Genomic DNA, 23,287 nt, shown 5'->3' on the forward strand with positions numbered 1-23,287 from the left:
TGGGTTTGATTCCAGCCTCAGGCAACTGTCTGTGTGGAGTTCACACATTCTCCCCATGTCTGCATGAGTTTCCTCCCACTGTCGAAAGATGTGTAGGCTAGGTGCATTAGCCATGCTAAATTGCCCATAGTGTTCAGGGTTGTGTGGGTTATAGGGGGAATGGGTCTGAGTAGGATGCTGCAAGGGTTAGTGTGGATTTGTTGGGCCAAAGGGCCTGTTTCCACACTGTAGGGATTCTATTCTAGACATGAATTACAGTAATTAAGTGACTGTACTAACATAAATACAGCAACCTCCAGGTCCTCGTCATTATAAATGTTTTTCCAGTATTTTCTGATTTTATTAGTTGATTAGGTTTTCAGGTGGTGAAAACTTTAAGCATTTTAAAAGGTCAAGAATTTCTTGTCTATGAATGGTGATGACAAATACTCAGGACACACAAAAACTTTTGTTAGCTTTACGATTCTATATTATCAAGCATTTGCTGTCATTGTTTATTACAAAGGGCTGAGCTTGTACAGTTGATCCGGTGTTGGATCTCATCAATCATATGTATCATCATGAAGTAATTGCAGGATTGTGACAAAATGGTAGAGCAGCCCTTCCCAGTCATCATGGATACAAAATAATGGTTTAAAAAATAGCAAGTGAATCATTGGCAGAAATCAAACAGTAATTAATTCAATTCTCACTTATATTCATTCAGGTTTTTGGTGATCAGCTTTACATAAAATTCTGCAAAATGTGGTTAGTTTTAGGGAAAAAGAACTAGTTTAATTTGTTTTTGAAATATTGTGAAAAGTACGTGGTTTACTATGTTTTGCTAGAGCTCCTAACATCTCAGGGCAGGAGGATAAAGGGTTTTGACTAGGTCGCAGCTTCTCTTTTTTGGTTCGGAATGCTAAGAAGTCTGGGAAAGTCCAAAGGGACAGGGAAAAAATATAATTAAATATCTTTAAAAGAATGAAAAACCACTTTTAAACCCTTGAACTGACCTACATGAAGTGAAAGAAACACATTGTTGAGTATTATCATGATATTCCAAGTATGTGAGTTGAATGAAGCCATTAAGGATTGTCAGACAACAAGCAATGAATGACCCAATCATTACGGAATTCCTGACACATTATCAAAATCACGATTCATGCTGAAATATGCATTAAATACTCCTACTTTGCTTGTAGAGTTTTGTGAAACTATAAAGAAATCCTACAATGCTGTCATATTTTATTTACTAATTTACAAATGTATACAATGAACAACAGGGCAAACTTTTAAACACTAAAATAACAATATGTCAAAGCACTTGCAATAAAAAAGCAAGTTACCTCATACTATATAAATGCCATATCAGCAGGTAATAAAGAAAATCACTTGAAATTAACAACAAAAAATTGTTGGTTTAGAATGAACATAAAATGTTTCTCAGAATTTTAGGCACAGCAGGAACAATTCATTTTGGCTTCTGTTTTATTGTGATTTTTGAACATTCTTTTATTGCATCCCTAATACAACTTGTGCTGTAATTTTTATTGTTTTGAGTGCATTTTAAGGCCATTATGTTGCATTAAAATTAAAAAGCTTTCAGAGTTTGCAAGGCCTTAAAATACTCTGTGACTGGTGATTAAATTGCTTGAAACTTTAATTTTCAAAGCTTGCAAGATGAATTATAAAGTAAGAATTTGCTGCTTTACAGAAGTGCAGATTGTTGTGCTAAATTCCACTTCATTACATCAATTTCTATGTTCCAGCTTTCGTGAGTAATATTGACTGAAAATTTAAGAAAAGTTTACAAACGGCAGCTTAAATGAATGTACTATTGCTAAATTTCTGCATGACACAAAAATTGTTGGGAAGGCATAATGTAATCAAGCAGAGTCAGCAACAGGCTTCAAAAAGGGGAAATCATGCCTTACGAATTTGTTAGAATTCTTTGGAAAGGTAAAAAGCAACATGGATAAAGAGGAACCAAAAGGTGTAATATATTTGGATTTACAAAGAATATTGAATAAGGTACCGCACAGGAGGCCATTTAATAAGATGAGTCCATGGTGTTGGGAGTAGGATATTACCATGTATAGAGGCTTGGCTAAATAGTAGGAGACAGAGAACCAGAATAAAAATGGCTTTTCCTGGATGACAAGCAGTAGCTACTGGAGTGTCACAGGGATCAATGCTGAGTTCACAATTATTTACAATAAATTAATGAGGGAAGTGAATGTACTATCACCAAATTTGCAGATGACACAAAAATAGGTGGAAGACAATCGGTGAGGATGACACAATGAGTCTACAGAGGGGTATCAACAGGTTAAGAGAATTGGTGAAAGCTTGGCAGATAAAATACAATATGGAAATACATGCAACTATGCATTTTGGCAGGTGAGATAGACGAGTGAAAATGATTAAAATGGGGAAAACTCCTGAAAGCTTCAGTACAGAGAGATTTCAGGACCTTAGTGCACAAATCACAGAAAGCTAGATTGAAGATCAGTTGGTAGTAGGGAAAGCAAATGGAATGTTAACATTTATTTCAAATGGAATGAAGTGTAAAAATAGAGTTGTTGTGCCAAAACTAAACAAAGCAACAAACTGTACTGGTAATACTGTGAACAGTTTTGATCTCCTTGTATGAGGAAGGACATACTGACATTGGAGGAAGTCAAGAAAAAGTTCATTTGTTTGATTTCAGTATAGAGGGATTTTCTTATGAATGAAAGGAGATCTCATTGAAATGTGTAAGCATAGATGCAGAAATGTTGATTTCCCTTTGGAAGAGTGTAGGACCAGAGAGCATAAACTTAGAATAAAGCATTGCACATTTTAGATGAGATGAAGATGATTGTGAATCTGTGGAACTCCTCACCACAGACAGCAGTTGAGGTTGGGTCATTAGTATATTCAAAGTGAAATAGACAGATGTTAAAGTGGTAGAGGAATATAGGGTTATAGGGTAAGGAAGGAAATTGGAATTGAGGAGTACCAGATCAGCCCACAATCCCATTGAGCAGCAGAGGAGATGATGGGCTGAATGACCTACTTCTACTCCTACATATTATGGTCTTATGGAACATAGCTTGGCAGTAACTTGCATTACTTGGCTTCATAGATCATTTTGCCTTTGATGGTTAACTTTTTCAATGTCATTTAATGGGCATGTGTTGTCTATTTTTCCTTCCAGGCACAGCACATTACACTGCACAAGAGAATTGTGACAAGGAAATTATAGCTGCCATATAAATCAACTGTGATCCTACCATCAGTGTAGTAGCAAATACTGAAGGCACATCTCATTCTGAACAGCTCACTTACTACTTTTGTCTTTTATCATCATAGATTGTGCTGAACGGTTACTGCCCGTAACTTTTCTTCTTCTGATGAGCACACAATTCTAGTGTAGGCATAAGGACAGAAATCATAGGTGTCTGTATTGCTCCCGGCTCAGGCCCCTGAAACAATCACATTCATCTTGCCTCTAAACCCTGCCCGAGCACAGCAGGTCTCTTCAAATCTCCACCCCAATTATTGAGCCTGGATACAACTACCCTCCTCCTCACCCCTAGCCAAGGCCAGGTTCTGGTGGCTGGTAGAAAATAAGAAATGGATCAACAGATTAAGTCTCTCTACCCTTGAACCCTCCATAAACTGGAAATTCACCAAAACTGTGTTGCAAATATCCTAACTTAAATAAATTTCAATTATTCCATTATCCTTTGGCTCTTTGAGAAACATTGGCTCTGATCCAGCAATATTGCAATTTCAAAATGCTCATACTTGTTTTCAAATCCATCCAGTCTTGCTTGTTCCTGGTTCTGAACTCCTCCAACCATACACCTCAACGATCTGGGCTGCTCCAATTTAGACAACTTGCACATCCTCAATGTTAGTCACTGGCGTCTATGCTTTCAACAATCTGGGCCCTAGATGCTGGTGTTCTCTCTGTAACCCTCTCCATTTTATCCTTTACAAATGCTGCTCAATCCTCACCTTTTCAACAGTCTATTACTTCATTTTAATGGCGGGTGTCAAATTTTACTTGTTAACATTCCTGTGCCTTGGGACAAATTACTTTTTTTTATTCTTTCATGGGATGAAGGCGTCGCTAGTCAGGCAGCATTTATTGCCCATTCCTAATTGCCCAGAGGCAGTTGAGAGTCAACCACATTGTTGTGGGTCTGGAGTCACATGTAGGCCAGACCAGGTAATGATGGCAGAGATAATGGGAACTGCAGATGCTGGAGAATCCAAGATAACAAAGTGTGGGGCAGGATGACCACAGCAGGCCAAGCAGCATCTTAGGAGCACAAAAGCTGATGTTTCGGGCCTAGGCCTTTAATGTCAGCTTTTGTGCTCCTAATATGCTGCTTGGCCTGCTGTGTTCAACCAGCCCCACACTTTGTTATCTAGGTAACGATGGCAGGTTCCTTCCCTAAAGGACATTAGTGAATCAGATGGGGTTTTCCCCGACAATCGACGATGAATTCATGGTCATCTTTAGATTCTTAATTCCAGATATTTTATTGAATTCAAATTCTACCATCTGCTGCGGCAGGATTTGAATGTGGGTCCCCAGAATGTTATCTGAGTCTCTGGATTAACAGTCCCGCAATAAAACCACTAGGCCATGGCCTCCCTGTGCAATAAATGTATACTATAAATGAGATTGGTTGTTAATTCAGAATTTTTTAAAAAGTTATCAATTCTCTTTCTCTGCTATGGTCTTTCTTTGGCACTGGCTCTGGAACATCATAATCAATTTTTATAACTTAAAATCCAACGCTATAATTACTATGCTGATGTACTGAGATATTTTCAAAAAACATTTGCATAAATGTATGGAATAAATAATTCATTTAAACAAAACAGAAATCCAGAAGTATATGTGGTCCTTTACAGCGTCTGGGCTTGTGCGTATCACATGCTAAATAATAATCATTCCAATATCATTCACTCACATTCATCTTAAGCATCAATTATTCAGTACAAACTTACTAAGTGTATCAATGTAAAATTATGTTGCAATTTTTGTTTGTTTTCTAGCTCTTCTGAACTCTGCTTTCAAGGCATTCACATGCCAAAGACTTATTTGTTGCAAATAATGTATGGCAAAAGTTTAATCGAAGGTCATTCAACTGAAACACAATTTTAAGTTCGTGTTGCATTCAGATTGCAAAAAAAAACAAAGGTTGTATTGTATGTCTTTAAACGTATTATCTGAAAAACTCTCACGCTCCTACGAAGAATTCATGCTCCAACCTTTTGTGTCATATTTTCATGATACAGTCAGCACAGTATCACTTCAGTTCATCACTGACAAAAAAAGTTACTTCAAAATTTGAAAGATATACAATGTATCTTTCTTGAGTTTCGACGCTGGCGCTGCTAAGTAGCTTATGCATGCTTCATACCTTTAGCATAGATTTTTGTCCTAACTTTTTCCCGCTTTCTGTTTTTTTTAATTATTGTTCTAGAAATAGTGAAAAGCTAAACAATTGTTCAGTTAATGAGAAATGTTATCGCATATTAACGAAGGTTTACAACAGACTGGGGGAAATCCACTTTAAAAGTTACAAATGTTTTATTGTGGATTCATTATTTCGTATAGTGGATCCCTCGCAGTAATTTCCATTTGAAAACAAAAACCAGAGCTATTTATATTAGCAGCTCCAGTACTTCTGAACGTCCACTTGGGTTGCCATGACTTGACCTTATGTGGGTTGGGTGGCTGTTTTTCATTGTTGCTAAATTTCTGTTGAGAAATTGTTTGCGTTTTTTTAAGTGCTAACGCTGTCATGGGTTGCGGTTGGAATGACAGCTCCACCCTTTAATTGTGTTAAATGTGTACAGTAGGTTCAGTGAAAACTGGCCACTGCTGACAAGAAATCTGGCCAGTGGAAATATTAGCAGTTTGACGCTTGAGTTACCTATTCTTGCTGGGTCTGACTGCAGTTGGATCTATGCTGTGAAGACGCCGAACTACTTAACAGGCAAGTTTTACCTCCTTTTACTGCAGACTAAACCATACATTGTTCATCTGGAGAAAGACGCCCCGACTTGCAGAACTAAGGACGCTATTGCGGCATTTTTATTTTATAAAACCAACAGAAAGTGAGAACGTTCTGGAAGTCATGGAATTTTCAAAAAAAATCTAGTTCATAATTAAGAGGACAGATTGCTTTTAATATATGCTACTTTAAAGCAAAACCGAGGAAAAATTGCTTTCGTTTTCAAAAATGATTCTATCTTTATTGGGAACAGTACTGTCATTCAGAAGACTTTTTGAGCGTCCAACAAGTTTAAGAAGCGTGAACAGTTCACATTCATAAATATGCAAGTTGCATACTTATTTTGCATATACTGCACGAATCACTTTCGATCGTTTAAATGACAGGAGAACTATGTTGTTCCACAGCTTAACCTTGCTGTGTTAGTAATTGAGATTTTAAAGCAGTTTTCAGCTCGTCAGTGGTACTTGATAATGGTTGCGGTCGGAATGACAACGAAAGCATGTGGTAACAAGCTGTAGAGCTGGATGAACACAGCCGGCCAAGCAGCATCAGAGGAGCCCGAAGGCTCACGTTTCGGGCCCAGATCCCCTCTTTTAAGAATGACAATAGGGCTGCACAGGCATCCTGAGTGAAACGTAGAAAATAGGGTGTCGGGAGTGTGGTTGTTGGTTTGCTCGCCGTGCTGGCTGGTTATGGTGCAGACGTTTCATCACTATGCCAGGTAACATAATCAGTGCAGCCTCCGATGAAGCGACGTTGTTCTACTCAGCTTGATAGATTCCCTACAGTGTGGAAACAGGCCCTTCAACCCAGCAAGTCCACACAGCCCCTTGAAGCATCCCACCCAGACCCATCCTCCTATAACCCACACACCCCTGAACACTACGGGCAATTTAGCATGGCCAATCCACCTAGGCCGCACATCTTTGGACTGTGGGAGGAAACCGGAGCACCCAGAGGAAACCCATGCAGACACGGGGAGAATGTGCAAACTCCACACAGACAGTCGCCCAAGGCTGGAATTGAACCTGGGTCCCTGGTGCTGTGAGGCTGCAGTGCTAACCACTGAGCCACCGTGCCAAATGATCCAGTCTGTTAAGTTGGGTTGTGTCATTTCCGGTTCTGATCTGTATGGGTTTGCAAGGGTTTGTATCTGGGGTCTAATTCCACTTGTTTGTTGATTGGATTACTGGTTGAAAACTTGGCCTTACTCAAGCAAACCACAGACACGCCCAGGAATCCGAGAGGCCTGGTGTTCAACCTGTAATGCAATCAACAAACACATGGAGTTAGATCCCACATACAGACCCATGCAGATCAGAACCAGAAATGACACAACCCAACTTAATAGACCAGATCGAGTAAATACCAAGCTGAGTAGAATAACTCACTTCATTGGAGGCTGCACCTAGCATGGTGACGAAATGTCTGTACCATAACCAGCCAGCTCAGCAAGCAAACCAACAACCTCATCCACAATCCAAGCTACAGATCTTCGCAAGAACCTTAAATTAGGAGTGTCTTCAAAACTCTCTTACTTATTAATGGACTATTAGCACCAATTGAGTTAGCATGGAAGGAAAAAAAAATCAAGCTGTTGTGACTCATACTAACATTCTCATTGCTAAATTGCATCAATTAATGCCAGTAAAGGACTCGACATTAACACAGCACCAATCGGCAGTGTCTTCTGTAGAGTCCAGTACAGGACCTTCACTACCCCATATGTTCTAAACTTGAGTTAATGTTATTGCTTCATTGAGAAGCACATTAGCTACTATAATGGTGGGTTGTTATTTGTAGTGGTAACTATTCAGGTATGATGCCCAGGTTCAAGTGCTACCTGTTCCAGAGATGCATCATAACATCTCTGAACAAGTTAATTAAAAATACTCAATTTATCACTATGATAGTAGGCAAGCTCCACCTGCTCCTAATGTGTGTAAAGACATCTCTGAACATGTTGATTAGAAATATCTAGCTAAAATATTAGGGGCTGTTGTAGTGTAGTGTAGTGGTTCCTTTGGACTAGGAGACCTGGGTTCAAGTCCAACGTGTTCCAGAGATGTATTAGAAAATATCTAAAACTGCAATACTTGTCATGATTTATTGAAGGAGCTGCAGAGTACTTACACAATCTACACCCAAATGAAGACTAGACCTTTTGGCTGGCCACAGCTTAGTTTCTCCAGGAAGATGTCTACTGATCTCTGTCATTTACTGAGACTAAGGGCATTAAATTTGACTGGCAATTGTCTCCTTGCAGTTGCCAAGGTAGTAACATATCTCAGCTTCAATGTCATGGGTAGCTGACAGGTCCAACTATCATTCATTTCTATACATATGGTATGATGCAAGTAGCTGAGATTTTATATCTTATTTTGTATGTCTGCTTCCCAAGCCAGATCCATAATCCATGCCTTCTCCACAATTCCCACTTTACTGAAGTCATCAAAACTTGGAGAAAAATCTTGTTGATTACTTGGTAATGCTGATGTCTCCCTCCAGAGTTTCATGATGTGTTTGCATACTTGACACAGCAGATTATAAATTCCAATGTTGTCTATAACGAGACCAGAGTGTTAAGTACTGAGGTAGCTCTTCATTCTCAAACTGTTTTGATTCTGACCCCATCCATTTAGCTCAGACTGAGCCAGGATGTTTGTACTATAAAGTACTTTAAGCTGTAATGAGCTCAGGTTCTGTCATCACATCGCCTGTATTCTGACTTTGCAAAATCACCTCCCCCGGTTCTATCTCATGTCATTTTCTGCAGAAACTCTCATCCTTGTCCTTTTCCCTCTCCGGGTTTAGTTCTTCTGCTGCCAAACTGGACATTTTACCTTTCACCTAAACTTCAGCTAATCCAAACCATTGCTGCCTGTGTATCATCACACTCATGTCCTGCTCATTCATAACAAACAATAAGGAACTGCAAATGCTGGAAATCAGAAATGGAAATTGCTGGAAAAACTCAGCAGACAGGTCTGGCAGCTCTTGTGGAGAGAAAGCAGAGGTAACAGTGTGGTCCGGTGATCCTTTTTCAGAACTGATTATAGCGAGGGAAAGGTTAGGGGATAGGGGTGAGGAGCAAACCGTGGATGGAGATGGAGCCCAGAAAGAGAGAAAAACAATTGGACAGAAAAAGGAATGGGTAATGATCAGCCTGGGAGAATGACTAGCTCCAAATGGGGGAGCCATTCGCAGCTGACAATAGGTTGTTTGTTGTAATAGCCCATCTCATGACAAAGCCTGGTCTGTGGTGGTTCAACAAATTTAGGGCTTGAGCATCTTCTCCCATGTCCTTACCTAAACCCCTTTACTTTGCATGAAAAAACAACTTTTTCCCAACTACAATCAGTTCTGAAGTATTACTGGACCCAAAATGTTAACTCTGTTTTCTGTCCACAGATACTGCCAGCTGAGATTTTCCAGCAATTTCTGACTTTGTTCTTGTTTGTTCATATTCTCACTGATCAACATTAGCTCCTGACCTAACAATTGTAAAATATTCAGAATTATGAATTCCATCACAGCCTCTCCTTACTTTATTTCTGTCACAACCATCACTTGTTGGATATGGCCTAGTCCATACTCCATTAACCTACCATTAGCAACTTCAGACTATTCTGTGCAATATTCTCTACTACTCTTCACTCCTATCCCCTCTTTAAGATTGTATTTAAAACTTACCATTTTAGACCAAGTATTTGTTCACCTCCTAGTATCTTCTCCATTGACTCAGTGTCCATTGTCAGTTAGTCTCTGGAGAACTCGTCGGTGTTTTATTTTACATTCGTAGTGTTATGTAAAGACATTACTATTTATTGATTATTTATTTAAGCTCCTGAAAAAAATGGGCTGAATAAATACCATCTATCAAAAACCCATAAGTTATAATACTGGAGCAGCTAAGGGTGGAAGAACTTGCAGTTGCATTATACCTTTCTTGATGCTGAGGCACCTCAAATCACCTCAAAGTAAATTCAGCACTTTTCTAGTCATTACAGAACTGCAGCAGTGAATTTGTGTCAAGCAGTGAAGAGATCAATGACCGGAGAACCATTTCCGGTGGCATTGAGGGATAAGTGTTGGTCAAAGCATCAGGAAAACTGGTCCAAGAGGGCAGTCAAGGTCTTAGTTTTACATCTCATTTAAAAGGTTTATCCTACATTGAAGTCTCAGGCTTAATTATGTACTCATGTTTTTGGTATTGGTCTTGAAATCATGACTATCTTCAGAGAATTTAATCCCTAAGCAATGTGTAGCATGCAAGATATGAAAAAAACCTTGCAGCCTCTTCAGCAGATGTGTGCTATTTTTAATATCTGCAAATTACAGCACCTAAAGGCTTCATAAATATATCACATGCTCCGGCATCATCTGGCCAAGCACTCTGTTTCAGTTACTAAGCAAGATCAATTTAAGGACATACTTGTTGACTTCTGACCTAAATCTACCTATTAGTGTCGACTTTCTTGGCTGACAACCCAAATTTGAAAACATTCATTTGGTTTACTTTTCACACTTCATTGAGAATAATTTTTTTTTAGGATTCCCTCTGAAATATCTCTTCATGAGTCTGAAGGACTGTAGCTAGTTAATCAATTCTCACAGCTCCTCCATCTGTTTGTGGGATCAGTCTCAATGTTCTCTTCTTCAATGCGTGAGAACCTGGACTGTGATCTGATATGTGTTTCAGAATTGTAATACTTTCACTGTTTTCTGATCAGCACACAATATCATTTTCAGCTTGACTTTTAGGAATTTAAGCGTAACTGTACAAGTCAACTAACATGAACAAAAGCAAATTTGCTGGAAAAACTCAGCAGGTATGTCAGCATCTGTGAAGGAGAAAACAGAGTTAACGTTTTGGGCCCAGTGACCCTTCCTCAGAACTGATGGTGACTGGAAAAACATCAGTTTATATGCAAAAAATAGGGAGGTGGGTGGGATAGGGAGTAAACGATAGGATAGAACCCAAAGAGAGAGAGAGAAAGGTAGGGTGTGTGTACAATGGCAGGCTATGTGGTAACACACCCTCCCTGTTGTTAGTCACTAACAGTCCCCATTAACAATTACTCATCCTCCCAGCCTGATCATTAGTAACTCCTTTGTCTTTCTTTCTCTTTGGGCTCTATCCTATCGTTTACTCCCTACCCCACCCACCCTCCCTATTTTTTGCATATAAATTGATGATTTTCCAGCTGCCAGCAGTTCTGAGGAAGGGTCACTGGACCCAAAACATTAACTTTTTTTTTCCTTCACAGATGCTGGCAGACCTGCTGAGCTTTTCCAGCATCTTTGCTTTTGTTCCTGCTTTACAGCATCTGCAGTTCTTTTGGTTTTTATCAAGTCAACTAATATTCCTACATCTCTCTCAACTCCCACTCAGCAATACCCATTCCCTCAATGCCTCTTATTTTTAACTCTAATATGCATGCCTGGTTATTGCCTGATCCCTAAGGAGGGTGTTTTCAGTGGGGTTGGAGTGCATGTGACATAAAGGATGGCTAGCCCACCTCTGTCCTGCTCACGTCAGAATACAGAAGGTGGGTGGGCATCATAGTCAGCAGCCCACCCACCATATGTAAATAAATAATGAAGGAGCAATTGAATTTGTTAAAATCTGAATTGACCCTGTATTACCTGCCTGTCCCATAAAGCAGTTTGTGTGGACAGGCAGGTAGGACTGGGCATTCCATTTTATTTAAAGAGTTTAAAACAGCAGGAAAAAGTGATGGTAGTGAGGTGCCCTTGCCCATCAGGGGAAACCTCCCAAGTCAAGATGATAACCCACTTCCTGTCTCCCACCTGTATTACTAAACCTATACCCTCCTTGATTCCCTCCCTGAGATGTCAATATCCCCAGCCCAAAGCCTTTGACTTAATTCATTCCATAATGCATTAACCACTTGTGTGGGCAGCCTGCAATCCTGACAGTGCCCACATTAGAACATTAGCAATGCTGAGACTTTCCACTCACAGCACATTATAGCTGCGGGCATTTATTTTGAGTCTGTTGGCTCATCACTGACTTTTCTTCTGAAGCCAAGCCATCCAGCCCAGCATAATTTTCTGCCTTTGGTTTCATGCAGTTGTTACACTTTGAGCATCACTCATTAGCACTTTGTAATATGATGAGGCAATACCCTTCGAATACAAGGTTTCACCTGGAACTAGATTTAGAATAGAGGCAGGTCAAGCAAAGTCTGGCGTCTGCTTATAGAATCGTAGAACCCCTACATTGTGGAAGCAGGTCAATCGACCCATTCAGTCCACACTCACCCTCCAAAGAGCATCCCACGTAGCACCCCCCATCTGTATAACCCTGCATTTCCCATGGCTAATTTACCTAGTCTGCACATCCCTGGACAATCCACCTAATCTGCACAATTTTGGACTGTGGAAGGAAACCTATGCAGACACAGAGAGAATGTGCAAACTCCACATGGACAGTTGCCCGAAGTTGGAATTCAACCCAGGTCCCTGGCACTGTGAGACACTGATACTAACCATTGAGCCCCAGTGCCACCCTTATAATGTTGAGAATTAAATTCTAGAAGCTGTAATAGTAACAGAGGAATGGATTTTTTTTTCCAGATATAGAAAAAGAGTTGGAAATGCATAATTAAAGCTACTTCAAAGCTGGAAGATAATAAAATGTGAGGCTGGATGAACACAGCAGGCCCAGCAGCACCTCAGGAGCACAAAAGCTGACGTTTCGAGCCTAGACCCTTCATCAGAGAGCTCTCTGATGAAGGGTCTAGGCCTGAAACGTCAGCTTTTGTGCTCCTGAGATGCTGCTGGGCCTGCTGTGTTCATCCAGCCTCACATTTTATTATCTTGGATTCTCCAGCATCTGAGGTTCCCATTATCACTCAAAGCTGGAAGAGTTTTAGTCACGTGTCAGGCACGCCAAGGAGTCATTTTCAATTGAACAATTGTTTTCTACCCCTCTGTCCAGTGTCCAGTGTTTACCTTAGAAGGTAATTTGAACTATTAACAATGGCGTATGTTCAATGACATAAGGTTTCAAAGCCCGTAGTCAATCCATTGTGCATTGTTTGTGATAGATGCTGCACTGTTGGCTCCACCCTTGGTACAGAATTTGGGCTTGAATGTTCATTCCTGGACCATGTTGTGGAGAGGAACTATCTGCTCTGCCTTTATGTTGGGTTAATGATAACATCCAAACAATATAAGGTTCACATTTCCATGAAGTGGCTCCAACATCTCAAGATGCTGCTGGTAAGATGAACTGCATCGACAAGGCCCTACATATAAAATCCTACAGAATGTTTCAACAAAAGGAGCCAATTTATTCCATCTTCTTTGCTTCTTTGAAAAAAAACTATCCATGAATATATAATAAGGAAAGCACAAAGCTTTCAGGAGATTTCAGGAGGATGATCTAAGCTCTGACCTGGTTGGGAATTTCCAGAATTGTCGTCCACTTGCATTATATGATTGGTGACAGCCAAAGTGTAGACTAGTAAAATCCATTTTAAAAAAAAATCAAAGAAGCGTAGCTTTTAAGGCCACTTCTGATCACTTTCAGGTATTGTGGTTCTGACAAAATGTAGAAAGTTGGACATAAGGAGGATAAGGAACACCTATCTTTGAAGATAGCAAAATTTACTCTGTTGCTTTTGTGCCTTGTTTTACCCATTCAAATTTATGTATCATTGTGTTTCCCTGTCTGGTCTACTTTTGAAGTTTAGAGGCCATGTGTGGAAATAGTTTGCTGTGATAAGAGTGCAGTGATATGTAAAGATATTTTTAACTGGTTATGGAAATAGTTTTATAAAGTACACAAGTGAGATGACTCTTATTGTAGGTACTGATATGAGCATTTGGCCTGAATGCTACTCCAGCCCAAACCTACATGGAGTTGTTGTAATTTGTAGGATTTATGGCTGCTCTGTAGATAGTCTACTGGTAATGATCGGTTCCAGGCAGTTTCTGAAATGTCATTGCAACATCCGAGAGTTTTGTTTTATTGACAGCTGCGCTGGGCTTGATGTCAGTGCAGTTGTGCCACCAGTAGCCAACAAACCCTGACTTTTCTTTTGCTTCAGGTAGTCGAAGATTGTGGTCTTATAACGTGCACTCATTTGCTTCAGCACAGTTTGGTGTATCTGGCATTTATCCTACCTGTCAGCGCTGTGGTTTGTATAAAAATATTCACCTATTCAGAAATAAATAATATAACTGTGCAAAATAATGATGAAGGTGTATGGATCGAGTTCTTTAATACTTGTTGGGAAATTATGGATCGTTATTTGGATTCACTGGACTTTGGTCACTTGTCTTCTGTTGTTCCAAATTAATGGTGCATTCTTAATCATTTACAAGTTATGAATGACGTGACCTAATCGTACAGTAGACTGTGTGCAGGTGCTAACACATTTTGGAGACTAAAATATATTGTGTGATTGTATTTGATAGCAATCATGATTAATTTCTCCTCATTGAACATTGCTTTGAGATTTGCACACACGTTTGACCAGTGCTATGACGACAATGTGATCTGTGTATTGCATGCAGCTTCCAATATCTGGTCACAGTCACTATTCTATTTACATATGGTGCTTGTTAGCTTAGTGTTCTAAGGAAGGGTCATCGGACCTGAAACGTTCACTCTGATCTTTTCTTCACAGATGCTGCCAGACCTGCTGAGCTCTTGCAGCAGCTGTTGTTTTTGTTAGCTTTGTGCTTTCCTTATTATATATTCATGGATAGTTTTTTTTCAAAGAAGCAAAGAAGATGGAATAAATTGGCTCCTTTTGCTAAAACATTCTGTAGGATTTTATATGTAGGGCCTTGTAGATGCAGTTCATCTTCCCAGCAGCATCTTGAGATGCTTGGAGCCACTTCATGGAAATGTGAAAAATCAGGTCAAATCTTCAAAGTCACATCAGCAAACTCTGAAGGAGCATGAGTATTGTTCACTTGTGCAGTCTCTACATAATAATCACATGGCTATTAAATCACTTATGAATTGTGAAACCCACATGACAATGGTGTCCTCATAATTAATCAATTGGTACATGAGAATAGATTATATTCATTTAACTCGTTACTATTGGCGGGATCTTGATGTGGGCAGCATGACATTGTGTTGGGATCCAAATTTCTATGACTTTCCAAGTTAGTCCTGAACTCATCACCACTGGGCTGGGAAAATTCTGCCTCCATATCTTTCATATGTTGCTTGTAAATCTCCTGCAACAGATGTTCAGTTGTTTGGGTGGTGCATTCTCCCATGTAACCAGCTGGGCATTTAAGAGTTTAGAATTCACATTTACTTGCCTGCAACATATCATAACAGTGAGGGTGTGGAGTCTGTATCAAGCAAAACTTTGCTTCCATAATCAGAATTAAAGGTGGCATTCTTTAACAGGGAATGGAAATGGAGGACTTTTTTAAAAAAAACCCTCTTAATGAAGAAGAGTAATGTCCTGAGTGGAGTTTCAAATAAAGGAAATTTTTTTCTTGGCTGGTGGAACACTAGAATATTTGATCTCCCTCTCTGTGATAATACCAACAAAGAATGTGTTGGAGAAGTTTCAATCAAGCAACAGGGACCATGAATTCAATCTGAGTGTAAGTGCATCTGCTTGATGGTAATTATGAAGAGTTGTTTCTTCTCATCCAGGAAAACGTAGTTTTGGGAAGTTTATTATTTGTCTGTAATAAAGTGAGTGATTTGAATAAAAATTATCTGCTTTTTTTTTCTTCCCTTGTGTTTTGCCATGCCTGCTAACTACCAATCAAATGTAGATTTTTTTCATTTCTTGTCAAACAAAATTCCTATTCTCCTATCATGTCAGATCATTCCACGAAAATGGGCATCGTGTTTGAATCTTGTTTGCAATTCTCGTTACATTTTTGATATAGAAACTTTAAGGCTATTCTGGACCAAGCCAGCTCAGTTACAGTACCTTTAAAGAAAAAGGAAACAAAAAGAAGACAAACATGTGGTTAAGATTTGACTCAAAGTCATTGGGATAAGAACAGGTGCTTAGCTATATCATAGAACACAATAGTTGTTGTGGTGCTGGTTGATGGAAAGCAAAAATTCTTTGATAATGGGAACTGCAGATGCTGGAGAATCCAAGATAACAAAGTGTGGAGCTTGATGAACACAGCAGGCCAAGCAGCATCTCAGGAGCACAAAAGCTGATGTTTCGGGCCTAGACCCTTCATCCTTTCTGATGAAGGGTCTAGGCCCGAAACGTTAGCTTTTGTGCTCCTGAGATGCTGCTTGGCCTGCTGTGTTCATCCAGCTCCACACTTTGTTATCTAGCAAAATTCTTTACTGACTATGCAGAGGTACTATCATCGGATTCCTGGAGTTTTACTATTAAACATCAAGCAGAACTTGTGTCTAATCATTTGTGTAAATTTCTTTTGATTGTTATTCATCTAGGCTTGTTTTTCTATGATAAGGTCTATAAGAAATCAAGTATGTATAGAATAGAATATCCTTTATTGTCACGTGTATTCCAGCACAGAAGTACAGGAGTACAGTGAAAAGTATTTACAATGGCAGCCTTTAATTGCGCAATCTTAGACACAAGTACCTGGGATAGAAAGAAGATTAAACGAAAGGTAGTAGCATTACTTACAGTAACTAAAACATAAGTTAGCAATAAGACAGTTATAACATAGTTAAGGGATTGATTTTACAGTCCAGTAACAAATTTCAAATTGCAAGTCTGTGAAAGAAACAGGTTTCAGGAACTAAATAATTTAATATTAGTTCAGTAGTACAATTCTCAAGTATTGCTCAAAAATACATTTATTGAAGCTTTCTGTCTTCCATCTATCAGGACAATTTGCGAGAATATCAGTTTAAAGGGAGAACTATGAGAGGAAAGTGATGTTGGTTGACAAGTACTGTCCTCTTGTTCAGTATACACAAAGGCTTTCCCTTAATTTGGTACTCTGGAGAATTGTTCTGCTACATACGAGACAAAAATCATTGAAAAAAGTCTCTTTTTCCAGCAACATTAGGCAAATAAGAGAATTTGTATAATATGTTATAACCAACAATAGAAATAAGAAGAAAAAACATTTCACATGGTAGCCAAGCACATATAGTTCAAAATGAATGACGCTTACAAATATTATTTTCAAAAAGATTTTAACATAACAATTAATATATTACCTCTTGAATTGGTGATTCTGTTGTTAAGCCTTGCCTAAAAGCACAGTCATTGAATATTTTTAAGATGATAGGTAGTTTCTTGATAAACAAGGGAGCTGAAGAGTACTGGCATAAGTAATAAATTAATTTGAGGCCACAATCAGATCAGCCCATGATCTTCTTAAATGAAGGAGCAAACTTGACGCTCAAATGGCCTATTCCCGCTCCTAATTTTTATGTAATTTAACAAGTGTACAAGCAATATATGAAAGCTTTCATGATGTATCAAGCAGTAATAGCTTGTTGGTAGTGCAAATCCAAAACCTCTGGAGACATTAACTTTGTTCAATTCGGTGTTCAGTTTAATTTAATATTGTTTGTTTTGAGTTTGCGATCATGAAGCCATCAGAGAGACTAATTGCTGATTGGTGACTGTTTTGTGGAATATCTCTATTCAATCCACAAGCAGAATTCTGATCTTCCAATATAGAAACAGAAAGTGCTCAAGAAATACAACAGGTCTGGCAGCATTGATACAGAGAGAAATTGAATTAATTTTTGCAAGTCCAAAAACTCTTCTTTAGAAATGAAGTAGGCAGGAAAGTGATAATGTTGATGCTGTTGACAAGCGAGGAAGAGAAGAAAGTGGAACAGATGATGAAGTTGCCCAGAGCGAATGCAAAAGGGAGTGCTAATGGTACGAGAGGAGAAATCTGGATGATGAGTAGGTTTTAATGGTGAGTGGATATAGGTCAGGCCCATTTAGAGTGAATCCATGCAAATAGGACATGGGAATGGGGGTCATCAAAATGGAGGAAAGTGTTCAGTGTTTGAAGTTGTTGAACTTAACATTGAGTTTTGAAGAATGTTAAGGTGACTAAGTAGAAAATGAGTTATTGTTTCTTCCGCTTGCTTAGAACTTTGCGAAAGCACTGCAGCAGTCCAAGGACGGAAATATTAGCTTGAGAACAAGATAGTTTATTGTAAAAGAAAGCAACTGAAAAGTTTGGAATCATTATAACGGATGAGCGAAGGTGTTCTGCAAAACGGTTGTCTAATCTGCATTTGGTGTTGTAACTGTAGAGAAGGCTACATTATGAGCAGCAAGTAGTGTCAAGTAAACTACTGCTTTACCTGATGGTGTGTTTGAGCCTTTGATAGAGAGGACATAAAAAGGCTTGTGTTATACTTTCTGCGATTGCATTGGAAGGTGCTATGGAGGGTGTTGAGGAAGTGTTAAGAAAGACAGGACAGGACAGGGTGTTACAAATAGAATAGTCCATTTGGAATTCTGGAAAGGAAAGGGAGGGAAAGGTGCATTCCTGCTGATGGTGGCTGAAAGGCAGAAAACGATCCTTTAAATGCCGAGCCTTTTGAGGTGAAAAGTGAGGACAAAGGGAATTCAGGCTAACAAAGTGTGAAGCTGGATGAACACAGCAGGCCAAGCAGCATCTCAGGAGCACAAAAGCTGACAGTTCAGGCCTGGACCCTTCATCAGAGAGGGTCTAGGCCCGAAATGTCAGCTTTTGTGCTCCTGAGATGCTGCTTGCCCTGCTGTGTTCATCCAGCTTCACACTTTGTTATCTTGGATTCTCCAGCATCTGCCCTTCTCATTATCACAAAGGGGATTCAAGCTTTGTTCTGGGAAGGAGGGGAAGTCGTGAGAACAGAAGTGCGGGAATTGGGTCAGACATAGCTGAGACATTCTGTTAGCTATGGTGACAGGGAATCCTTGAGGAGAAATAAATATATATTGGAAGCTGTGGAACAATGCAATGGAAATTCAGAAACTGGGAAAATAGAATAGAAAATCTACATAAAGCCAAATGAAAGGAAGTGTAGTCAAGTTAACTGTGTGAGTCAATGGGTTTGTAGGACATTGAACAGCTCAGTTAGCCGGATGTCTGGTTTTTGATGCAGACTGAAGCCAACAGTGTGAGTTCAATTCCCACAATGGCTGAGGTCACCATGAATGTCCCACCTTATCAACCTTGCCTCCTGCCTGAGGCATGATGACTGACAGGTTAAAACATGACCAGTTGTGTCTCTTTCTAATGAGAGAGCAGCCCTACAGTCCTCTGGGACTATAATGACTTTATTTTATTGGTTGATATTACTGGACAGCCTATCCTGGAAAAGCAAAGCAATAACTAAATCCTGGACCTATTTGTAACTCCAGGTTAAAATCTGCCCATCTTGGGATGTCCTGCAGTTGCAGCACTGGCTACCAGTTGGACTTCTAAAGCTCTCAAGGTGCCAGCATGGAGATGCTCAATTAAAAGGTTATCTCCAGGAATTGAGCTCCTGCAAATCTGGTGCACAGAGAGGTTCAAGATTCATTATTGAGTCTGATTTTGGACTCCCAAAGCCCACAAGAAAACCCTGCTCTCCTCTCAGTTAGGTGGAGGCAAGGGAGGGGCATGATCTGGTATACAGGCAGAATAAATGTTCACGCCATGTCCTGTCAGAATGTTAGTCAGTCTGAATCTTTCCACTTCTTCACTCTTTTCACTTGGGGGTGAATATGAGGGAGACATTCTCTTACTGTAACAGGAGCATTTTATGGAGCGGGATTAATGTGTACAATGTAGAAATGAATGAGGACACCTTATCGATCTGCATCTCACATGGGAATGCTTAATGCTGTTAGTATATTTGCCTGATTTCAATCAATAATATGTCAAACATGAATTTTATTTAGAAGTCGGTATTTTACAGCTGTGGCTTTAGCCTTTCTGTGCTTAAAGCTGCATGTCTGTATCACAGTACGCTGATGTACCTTAGAATAAATTCTGAAACTTTGCCTGTCTGATTCTATTTGCCTCTATTTCCTAATAGCCTGGATTGCACCTATTCATTGAAGCTTACCCTCACTCCTTCTACTTCCCCGTTTCATTTTCTTTTCACTTGCTTTTCCTTTCTCTCACTCTCTCTGCCCCTGCCACTTTCATTTCCCTTTCACTCTGTCATTCTTCCTTTCTTGATTGCATACTTTCATTCCTTTTTTTCAATGGCTGACTCATCTTTCCCCCTTTCTCTCATACCCCCATTTTTAATTTGCTTTTATGATCCCTGTATCCTTTTCTTCCAGATAAAACTCAGTTTTAGAGAAAACAGTATTAGTTATCATGATGTGGAGGTGCCAGTGTTGGACTGGGGTGGACAAAGTCAGTGGTAATAAGGATTATTTATTATTTTGGTTAGACCCTCAGTATGTAATTGTGATATTCCATTCATTTGGTTTGTCTCCAGCACCACCTTATGTTTAATTTTTTTTTGTAATTATCTTGCTGGCTCATTTAATTGGATTCTTCGTATCCCTTTGTTATTTAGCTGTTGACACTTTACTCACACCCATGATCACCTATAGAGACCAATATTTGGATTGTTGACATTCTACATAGAACATAGAACAGTTCAGCACAGTACATGCCCTTTGGCCCACGATATTGTGCCGAACTTTTACCCTAAACCTAAGGCCTATCTAATCTCTACCCTACCTTATGCTATCATCCATCTGCCTATCTAATAGTTGCTTAAATGCCCCATTGAGGCCAACTCTATTATCCTCTCAAGCAATGCATTCCATGTCCCTACCACTCTCTGAGTAAAGAACTTACCTCTGACGTCTCCCCTATGTCTACCTCCATTCACTTTAAAGCCATGCCCCCTCGTAATAGCTACCTCCACCCTAGGAAAAAATCTCTGGCAGTTCACCGTATCCATATCTCTTGATCATTTTGTACACCTCCTTCATCCTTCATCATTCTCAAGAGAAAAGCCCCAGCTGTCTCAACCTTTCCTCGTAAGACATTCCCACCATTCTAGGCAACATCTTGGTTAATCTCCTCTGCAACTTTTCCAATACTGCCACATCTTTCAGTAATGAGGCAACCAGAAATGGACACAGTAGTCCAGATGTGGCCACACCAGGGTTTGGTGATATCTATTTGTACAATCTTTTGATCTGTGCCCATTAATCTTTCTGCCTATAAATTCTGTGCTTGTGTGCTTCCCTCTCACTTCACCTGATGATGGGGCAATACTTTGAAAGCTTGTAATTTCAAACAAACCTGTTAGACTATAACCTGGTATTGTCTAACTATTAGTTATTATTAAAACACAAGCTTTGGAAGCAACAACAATCAGTTTATATTAACGGAAAATATTTATGACAGTCCAGTTACCACAGACGTCATTTTGAGGATCGAGAAAGGACTGGGAGCTGTCTAGGTCCTGACATACCCTGTGGGAAAAGCAGTCACTCTTTGGGATTTTGATTGGGGAGCCCCTTAGGCTGAGATTGTGTCGGCTTTGTGGGGCCCTTGATAACAGTCCCAAAAGGTCAGAGTTAGCCCTGCCTCAGCTGTTTGTGGAACATGCATGGTCACAAATTCTCGCAGTTCAGCAGTCAATTAGTTTCTGTTGAATGACAGGTGCCCGTGTCCAAGAATAACTAGCCATTCTGAGAAATGGCTGCTCAATAGCAGCTTCAGCAGTGCTACTGAGGAGACCACCCATGCAACAAGGAAATAGAGTAGTGGGAAGACGACAGTTACTCCACCCTTTCCTGACAGGAGGGAACCAATAAGGGTGGGGATTGGTGAGGCCTGGGTTTGTTACTCTGTGGTCATTGCTGCTGATGGGCCCCACAGTCGGCTCTGGGTTGATTGAGCCATAGAGCCATAGGGTTGTACAGCACAGAAACAGACCAGATATCCTAAATTAATCCAGCCATTTATCAGTATTTGGCCCATTTCTCTCTAAACCCCTCTTATTCAGTATCCATCTAGATGCCTTTTAAATGTTGTAATTGTACCAGCCTCCAGCACTTCATTCTAAACACACACCACCCCCGATATGAAAAAGTTGACCCCTAGGTCCGTTTTAAATCTTTCTCTTCTCACCTTAAGTCTATGCCCTCGCCTAATCATGCAGGGTAGCAAACAAGATTTACCAGATGGCCTCTCATAGAGCAGAGGGCCCACCCATTGCTGGTAAAATGTCAGCAGGAGCAGGATAAGACCTTAAATTGGCCTCTCGGCAGGAGCTAGTCCTCCACCATCTCCCATCAGCAAAATTAAGGCCACTCCATCATAAGCTACACCTCCTACCTGCGCCTGTCCTTTTACATGCCCTTGCCAGTTTTTAGCTGGTTGTAGACAAGATGGAGATTAATATAGAATTTCACAAATTACCGCCTTTTTGTGCAAAGTGACTAATAATAATCGAAAAATGACACATTATGGTTTGATATGAGGAGATTACAGTGGTTGAGTTCTAATATTGAAACCATTGCTTTTTGGGCAGTTTGAGGGTATCTAAGATGACTAATTGAAGTCTTGATTGGATTAAATTGAAATATAGTCAATCTTATATCAATAATAATGGATATTTTATGTTATTGGTCATGCAAGATCATTTTATAGATGATTACTGACCTGCTGAGCTTTTCCCGTACTTACTACTTTTGTTACATACCTATACACTGTTGTTAAATAATATTCTGTACATTGTTGACATGCAACTGTACAGCGTAGTAAAATTACACACACACAGGACTATACACCCTGTTAAGCTGCATTTTGTATCATTTCATGTAAGCAGAGCATGTGCAAATTTGCCTTGAAAGATATGCACTTTACAGTATTTGGGGTGAAGTAAATTAGATTTGCGTGTACTGTAACTCCCTAACAATATTAAAATGCCAGGAGCCTAAAGTAATTAAAAGCAGCCTGCAAAAATCAGCAGTTGACTTGAAGAGTTTGCACAGTCCCAAACATGCTGTGCAATAATGCACACTCAGTGGAACCAATGGTTAAAGTTTTGGGTGGGTCACTTTGGAAAATAAGTGATCAAAGGTAAATATGCATGTGCTAATATTGACCTTGTATTCTAAAGCTTTGCTGGGTTATGTTAGGAAGGGCGAGAAAGAAGTTTCACTGTTTAATCTCCTACATTAACCTGAATTTTTTGCCTTCTTCTCTGCCAAGAAGAACTCATAAGATGTGTATCGCTTATTCTTAGAATAAAAATAGATTCAAACAATCTTTATTATTTTAAATATATTATTTTTAATAATGTGCAGATTTTTGCTTTTTGAATTTTATTGTCACTGCTGTTC

At 39.6% G+C, this 23,287-nt stretch overlaps 1 protein-coding gene across 5 annotated transcripts in view; it reads left to right on the forward strand.

The window, feature by feature from the left end:
* Nucleotides 1-5,689: 5,689 nt before the first annotated feature.
* Nucleotides 5,690-23,287, forward strand: part of bcas1 (brain enriched myelin associated protein 1) — a 103,195-nt gene continuing 85,597 nt past the window's right edge. For 2 of the 5 annotated variants that reach the window (XM_048549902.2, XM_048549901.2), the window contains exon 1: nt 5,690-5,987. The gene's annotated coding sequence lies outside the window, so the exon portion shown is untranslated. The remainder of the gene's footprint in view (nt 5,988-23,287) is intronic. The other 3 variants (XM_048549906.2, XM_048549903.2, XM_048549904.2) reach the window with 3 other exon arrangements.

This window comes from Stegostoma tigrinum, chromosome 19 (genome assembly GCF_030684315.1).
Source record: "Stegostoma tigrinum isolate sSteTig4 chromosome 19, sSteTig4.hap1, whole genome shotgun sequence".
NCBI classification, from domain to species: Eukaryota; Metazoa; Chordata; class Chondrichthyes; order Orectolobiformes; family Stegostomatidae; genus Stegostoma; species Stegostoma tigrinum.